The sequence below is a fragment of the Merops nubicus genome, unplaced genomic scaffold, assembly GCF_000691845.1.
Source record: "Merops nubicus isolate BGI_N331 unplaced genomic scaffold, ASM69184v1 scaffold2781, whole genome shotgun sequence".
In the NCBI taxonomy this organism is placed as follows: Eukaryota; Metazoa; Chordata; class Aves; order Coraciiformes; family Meropidae; genus Merops; species Merops nubicus.
In genome coordinates this window covers 23,939-32,435 of record NW_008590092.1, presented here as the reverse complement: position 1 = coordinate 32,435, position 8,497 = coordinate 23,939, and positions in this window count along the sequence as shown.

Here is an 8,497-nt window from a genome sequence, read left to right as displayed (position 1 = left end):
TTTCTTCCTTCTGTTTTCCCTGTAGATTTGAGATGCTGAGGAGAGGAGCTGCTGGCTTTTGGCCCTTTTTACACGGAACCAGGACACTCGATTTCCCACCACCCTCCCCAAGCAGTCTGAGCTTTTCTTCTTTCTGTTTTCCCTGTAGATTTGGGATGCTGAGGAGAGGAGCTGCTAGCTTTCGGCTTGCCCTCTGCTTGCCTCTGTAGCCGGAACACAACTCCTTTATGTCCACTAGGATACACTTGCTCTTTGCTACATAAAACTGAGGAAAGGGGCAGCTGAGAAAAAAAACTGAAGAAGTGAGACTTTTTAATGGGAAAGCAGTTATCCAAGTTCATCAGTGCTCACGGAGAGACAGCAATCACCTGTTTGACTTTTGATAGCAGTGGAAGGAGCTACATTTCTTTTGATACTGCTTACGTCTCTGTAGGCGTTGTTGCCCATGCCTGCAGCCAAGAGAGCTGCACTGGAGTCCTGTGCTAGGCTGGCTACAGGAGGCAGAGGCCTGAAGACAGGGAATTTCAGCAACAGGCATCGTCTGTGTGCTCTGAAGTAGGGTGAGTGGTTTGCAAATTTCTGGAAACATTTAAAGGACGTAAATGAGAGTAGATTGGGCATTTTTCTTTCCCCTGCAGAAGGAAAGTCTGATGAGATCTGGGACTGCATCTACGTGAAGGTGAACAGGAGCAAGTAAGGTCTTCCCTGACATCATCTGAGCCTTGTCCCAGGGCCAGATGCCTTGGGTGGGAGCTTATGCTGCAAGTAACCGTGCTCTTCTGTGGGAATTTCCTCCCCTGATACGTTCCTGAGGGATTAGTCAGATGCGTATGTCTCGAAAGAAACGTGTACTGCAGCTTCTGGAGACAAAAGAACAAAAATAAACCCAAGCAGAGATGCAGTGCAAGCAGATGGAGCTGCCCAGCCTGACCAAACAGGCTCAGCTGTCTGTGCCTGGGTCTGCACACCCACAGTGTGTGCAAGTCAGATGCTGCCCTAAAAAAGTAAAGTTATCCGTGCCATTGCTCTGCTACACCAGAAAAAACACACTGGTGCTGTTTGTTATATAGCATCCCACACAAGCCAGAGCCTATTGCAATAAGCATGGGACCAAGTACCTCGACAAAAGGTTATCTAGTTTGCAAGAGGAATAGTAATTCCAGAGTGGAAAATTATTACTACTCCATCCTTTTCAAGACCAGTAGGTAAATTTGCTCATTTCTGAATATTTGCACTAACCATGTGTAAATATCACGTCTCTTTCTAATTTTGGAAAAGTATGTTGATAAATCAAAGACATCCTGAGCAGTGTCCTGAATGTCCTTCTAGGTATACTGTGGATGTTGGGTGGGACAGAGGAATAAATGCATGCTTTGTAAGTAGAAAGACTGCATCTAATCTATCAGCACGAAATAACAGGAAATTCTTTTGAAAGAAAACCCAAAGTCAGTGTTTAGATGTCAGGAAAAAAACCAAACAGGCAAACAAACAAAAAAACCCCAACCAAAACCAAAAACCTGAGCAAAAATCACTTTGCACCACAGAACCGGCTGATTTGGCTTGAAAGCAAAAGTGTGCCCAAGTTACACTAATCCTTAGGGAACTTTCCACAGGGGAAGTGGTGCTACACTAGATACCAGTGCTCTCTGCCCCGCTGGGAAAACACCCAGCTGCTTGGCCGGGGCCTGACTTTGGGTTCTGGGGGTGATTCCATTGAGGTCAGCCTGACCCATCAGCCCAGAGAGGTGGGCATGTCTGTACATCTTTGCAGAAGTGCCATGAGCTTTTAATGGCATTTGAATGCAGAATCTTGGACCATTCACTGGGAAAAAAAATCTGGGTAAAGCTGTATTTGCCAGTCATCAGAGAAGCAAGCAGCTGCCTTTTGTTGGGTGCCAAATGGTGGTGGCAACTGCCAGGGCTGGGTTTAAATTGTAAAGAGGAAGCACGTTTGTTACTTCTGCTGACCTGAAGGGTCTGCTCTTTCCTTTGGAGCCTCCTGGAGGCGCCAAAAGGCATCGTCCCACAAAAGAGGTTTTCATCATCATAGTAAAATGCTCATTTGTTGGAACCAAATGGCTTCAACAAGGTGGGCAACGTTGGGAATGGGATTGAATGGGGAAGAAAATATTGTAATTAGCTGTGGGCTACTCTGGGACACTCCTCTTGTTTGCTTTGTCTTTAAAAGAAAAAAACAGTTTGTTTTATCCAAAACTAGGGAGAAAAAGAGTTTGAAAATTTTTTACAATCAGTGAAGTGATCTCCCATTTTCTGGCAGCTTCTTATTCTGGTAGAGCTGTGTAGCCTGAGTAGTGCTGACCTTCCTGTCCGTGAGCAGGGAGCCAAGTCTCCCTTGGCCATGAGGCCAAGGAGGACATCTGTCAGTGGCCAAACCAGCCTTTCCCTCATCTGTCTCCTTGGTCCAGGACTTGGTGGATGAGGGCCTTCACGCTCAGAAACTTCAGCCCTTTGGCAGGATGACACAGCAAAGATTCCCCTCAAGTCCATATTTCCAGTACACTGTTTAGTGAGAGCAATAAGTTACAGCATAGTGTAAATCAGCATGGCACAACAGATAAATACTTGGTCTTGATTTAATTCAGGCAAATAAGATTTTTGTGTTAAGATGTTAATCTTAACATTTAATAGTCCTCAGTCACTAGTTTTCATAAAATCTAGGAGAAGTCAGAGACAGAAATAATCTGAACTTGAGAAGGGTTAGGCTGCACGGCTGTGAACTGAGGTGGGAGGTGGAAAGCAGCTGATCAGGTTTGTGTGTATGATCAAGCAGAAAACCCTGCTGAATGAAAGCAAAGGATGAACACTTTGGTTTTTGTAGCTTTTCTTTGCTTCCATCCACTCCTATGGCCACAGAGATATCCTGTGCCTTGGCCACTGTCCCCTCGTCTCAGCTGGTTACAGAGGTAATACTACAGTTTGGAGCATGCCCTCTGGATACGTCTGCCACAGACCACGGGACACTTCCCAACAGCTGTGCCTGCAGAAGAGGCAAGTGCTGCCTGGGAAAACCTCAGCGACAAAGAACACATCCCAGCTATCCAAAATCTTTGCAAAAGGAACATCCGAAGACTAAGACAGATCGAAATGGCTGGCTTTGACTTTTATGGGGTTACTTCTGCCATATACTTATCTCACAGATTATAAGCATAATTTGAAGTGTTTTCTTAAAGGAAAACAAAACTGGTTTCATTCTGAAAATGCTAAAACAGCCTCTTAAAGAGATTTGCTGGACTTCTTTTCTAAGATGTTGCCCCAAAGTGAAACCTTACTAAAAGTCATCAGTCAGCTGCCTGCTTTGCATTTCAGTAGGCTCAGGTTTTCCAGTGTAAAATGTTTCCATCTTCCTTTGAGTAGCTGCACTAAAAGCCATCAGTAGTGATATCTGATATCAATAGTGGCTTTGTCAGGCTGTGAAAGGGCAGCTCTAATAAATGCAGGTAATACATTACAACTGCTTCAGAAAAAGGCAAAGGTGGGGGGTTTAATCCTATAATTTCTACACAGCAACAGGGGGACATCTTGCTGTGTCAACATGATGTAGTTTATTCATTTAACATCATTCATTATGGAAAAGTAATTCTGAATTCTGTAATTTAATTCTTAAATTCTTTCACTTTTAAGCAACTGATGTACAAACATTTATTTTCCTTTTGCTTTCCAGGCTGCACCCACAAGTGGTACCCTCGGTACCAGTGTTTCTGCTGGGGTGGGGTGTGGAGCAGCGACTCTCATCTCCAATGGGTCTCAGGACAGGAGTTGACACCAGGATATCATGCACATCCCAGCACGTGTCCCAGCTTTGTGCTGTATGGAGTGTTTTCTAAAATTATCTATACAATGTTGTTATTTTTTAAAAAGACTACGCTTCACGGTTCTGGAAAACAGTGAATTAGCTCTTTCTCAGTTTGCAGTCATGACTAATCTTCCCTCTCCCTCTGCTTTTAATCCATGAGCATGTAGGTGCAGATTATTGATTTTCCAGCATCTTAAAAATAATCCTTTAAATTGGTGATGGCACAAGATGCCTCTCCTGTGGGGCAAAATCTGCAAGGCCTCAGGCCTCGGCATGACACAGTGATCCATCCTGTGGGTGAGCTCTGATTTTCTCTGATAACATGACTTGCTCTAATCTTTTTAGACTGTTTTGGGGCTGCACCTTCATTGAATATACATTTTTTTTTATCCCTTTTTTTTTTTTTTTTTTTAGTGTTAAAATTTTGAATGAAAATAGTCATTTGCTTAGAAGACAAATTCCCAGAGCATAGTTGAGGTGAAGAGTCAAAATGACAAAGCCAGCATGTTACAAAGCACTAGTAAGTTCTGCTCCTGCAGACATGCACCCCCTCTTTGGGATTGTTAGAGGCCCCCACATGATGCAGTGTGTGGCCATTAAAATAGCCCATGTTGTATTAGCATGGACTGTAAAGTAGTGGTTAGATCACACAACTGGCCTGGATATCCTTCTTGGGTTGGAGCACAACGACAGCTCAGCTGTCACTCCCCATGACCCAGTCCTCCCTGTGGCCAGTGGTATTGGGGCACGTGTGCCAACAGCACCAAAGACTGTGCCCTTGAGAGTCCAGACTGGGAGCCACCACAACACATGTGACATACTGTGAGGGTGGTTGATCACTGGAACAGGCTGCCCAGAAAGGTGGTGGAGGCCCCATCCCTGGAGACATTCAAGGTCAGGCTTGATGGGGCTCTGAGAAACCTGATGTATTTGGGGATGTCCCTGCTTACTGCAAGGGAGTTGGACTAGGTGATCTTCTGAGGTCCCTGCCAACTCAAAGCATCCTATGATTGTATAGCTTGTTCCTACCTAGATAAGCTGTTTGAGGGGTTGTATATATGTGTGTATGCCTGAGCAAACATGATATGAGTAAATAAGGATTTAAGTGAGCCAAGTCCTCTCTATGATTCATGGTGATATTAAAAAAAAAGGCAACAAACCAAACAAATCAAAATCTCCTCTCCTCTTCCACATTAATCTCTTTTCCCCTCTTGTACGTTCTCATAAATATGCCCTTGGTATTGCAGCAGCTTCCTTTCAGCACTGCTAAGTTTGCCCCCATGTAGCATTTCAAGTAAAACAATTTAATGGCCCATTGACTAAATGCTGACAAACCTACTTTGAATTCAGCAGTAGGCAATGGCTGAGCAAAATCTCAGCAAGGACTCTGGCATAGGGTCCTGCAGCTCACATCCTTGCAGTTCAGGAGGAGCTATTTACCCAATTTGGTCTGTTTCATGCTCTGCATGAAAACTGCTTTAACATTTCGTTGCTTTGAAAAAGTGTTAGTGAGGCACTCAGTTTTCATTTGGTTAGGTTTTGTGCTTGGCCCCACACAAGGAGTGGCCTCTGCAACATTGTTCAGTGACATGTTCTTCTCTATTGAGCTATATCTGTGTATTACTGCAAATGATATGGGGTATTATAAATTTATTCTCTTTTTATCTGTAGGTATGTGTCATTGGTAAGTGCACACAAACAGTTATATTGTAGGTACGGTCTCACGTAGCTCAATTTGGGCTGTGGAAACAACCACAAGGTACACTATCCTACAGCCAGCTGCTTTGCAATGGCAGTGTGATTAGTTATGCAATTACCACTCCCCTGGAAGCACAGGAAACCTCACCTCTGCCTCTCCATAGTCCAGAGGTTGCCATCAGTGATCACCTCTCAGATCATGAGAAGTGCTGTGTTATGGTGCCATCTCTACTTTAGCCTCAGGATGTGTCCAGTCCTCAGTGGAGCCTCAGTTCCTCAAAAGCAGCAGCTGGATTACAGCATTAGCACTGGGCACAGGCACCATACCTGCAGTCAGAGCTCCTCAGCCAGAGAGGGCTGGTTCCCCAACTCTGTGCAGTCAAATACCTTGATTCCCTTTCTAAGTCTCACTTTGGGGTTCCCTCTCCTTCCCATTCTCCGAAGCACAATCCCAAGAAGGTTGAGTTACTACCCATACATTGCAGTCAGTCTTTAAAGCTACCTGCCATTGCTGAGAGTGGAGGTTCACAACAGGCAGCACAACAGGTTTCCCTGGAGGCAGGTGTGCCCCTGTGTGCTGTTCTACCTGCTCTGATAGGTCAGAGGTGGTGGGTGCAGACCCCAGCTCTAGGCAGCACAGCCTGCCTCTGGAGCCTGGCTGAAGAACACACAGCTAACAGTAATGGCCAAGCACACAAATGGGACACTGTAGTTGCTCAAGGAAGAAATACCTGCAGGAAGCCAACGTGGCCCTTCCTAATCACCCTGCTGCTGGAGTCACAGGAGGATGAGCCCCTGTGGCAGAGATTCATGGACTGGATTTAATGTTTAGCACTACAATTTTTAGCTCCACTAAGCCATTTGAAAGAAATGTAACAGCAAAAGAAAACACAGCAGTTCTGGTAAATGTCATGTATTTTACATGAGTTTGAATCATCTAAGATTCAGAATTACAGAAGGATTGAATTTTAGGCAATTTGATGTGTTGTGAGCTTATAAACTATACTTTAAAGACAGTTAATTCACAAGCCTGTTATTTCAAGAAGATAATGGCAGTAGATAATGGCAGTTCAGGAATATTTATATACATATTTAAGGTTAATAATGACCCAATAGGGCAGTCTGAGTAAGTGCTTTGTGAGCATTTTCCACTTGCATCCTTCAGGTTTTTAGCAGGGATTTGACCTCCTTGTATACTTCAGAGATTCCTGGATAAGAAATACAAACATTTATTAGACACATTCCTAGGATCTTTGAAAGAATTGGAGTCCAAAGAATCTCAGAACACAGATTAAAAATAATTCAAAAATAAAAAATACATTGAATACTGATGTGAATTCTTCCTATTAGTAATGCCACTACAGCAAAACCGTTGTAAAGACTTAGGTAAAATTGGAAACTTTGAGAAGGGATTGTCAATAAATGTAACAACTTCACACACTATCAAAAATAATCCATCAAAAGAATTTCAAAAGCTTGTTTAAGAAAAATGAAATTTTCTTCTTTTGTAAAAAAAAACCAACTTGAAACCTTTGTGCAGTACTTAGTAACACTGTGAGGCCACCACAGCCCTCACCAGTAAGAGCAAACTGGGCAGTGATGTCTTGCACTCCTGAGTGTTGTTCTTGTGTGTTGCAGATGAAGGAAACCGTATCCTGAGCATCCTCACCTCTTTGTGACTGACTCCCAGACCAAAGTGCAAATACAGACGATTTTCATGTGTGTCTGGTAAAAGGTAAATTAGAAAGTAAGAAATTCACTGATTTCTTGCTGAATTAGCACAGACTGTAAATTACTGGTTAACCACACAACCAGCCTTGGGAGAAGCAGGTGGGAAGAAAAGTTGAATCACTAATTTCTGCTTTCATTCCCCTCCCCCTCAGGTTAAAGCACAGGCCCTGTAAGAATTCAAATAAGCTACTTATGATAATCATGAGGGATTAATCACTTACCACAACATTAGCAGCCACTATAGTGTTCCTTCCAGAAATCTCAAAGTCCTAGATTTGACTGTTCTCCATGCAGACTTTTTATGAAGGTTCATTAGATGCAAATTAGAGCAGCACCTTCTACAGAGGTAACTGAACACTTGACAATCCACTGCAGGGCCAGCAAAACTGCTTTCTGTAGAACCAGGACTAGATGTTCTGACAGAATTCAACTTTAAATGTCTCTGCAGTTTTCCTCTGATAGGCTAAGCTTCCTACTGACTTGGCAGTGTAACTTCATGTTTTACAGTGCTAGAACCATAACTTCCCTTTCAGCAATGATCTAAGCAGGCAGTCTGTTACTAAAAACTTAGCCCTTGATGCTACCGTGCTACTCTTCCACACTAAGCGTTGTTCTGAATCCTGGTCTGACTTCGTGTTCTTTAGCTCTAGTTAAAGAATGGGGGACCATCCAAGTATTCTTAGTGTTTCCTACTGCACACAATTGTTCAATGGATCAGCAGAGGTACAGAACAGGCAGCCCAAAGCAGCCAGTAACAAGGATCTGCATTTTGATCATCTAGTTGCTTATAGTCACTGCAAAAAAATTGGGCACTGCTATGAGAACCTGCACACATCGTAGTACTGCTCCTGCCTCCAGTTGTAACAAGACTTAGGGTACTGCTAAAAGTAATTAGAAGAAAAACCCTTCTCATGAGTATGATGAGTTGGCCCTAGAAAGCACCAGCCCTCTCACCTGTGTTGTCTCTTCTCCCAGGAGGATTTTTTTTCTCCTCCTGCTTTTGTTGTTACAGACAAAATACTGCTGGAGACACAGCACTAAAAAAAAAAAAACACCCAACACACACCACCAAAACCAAACAACAAAAACCCCATAAAACCCCAAACCTTTGCATTTAGTGACACTGATCCTCCAGCAACTGGTGTCACATGCTTATATACAGGGCCCATGCTCCAATGCAGCAGTATGATGGAAGATTTAAGAACTAAAACAAAGTGCCAAAACACAAGGCTTTTAGAGGGGATAATAGGCTCA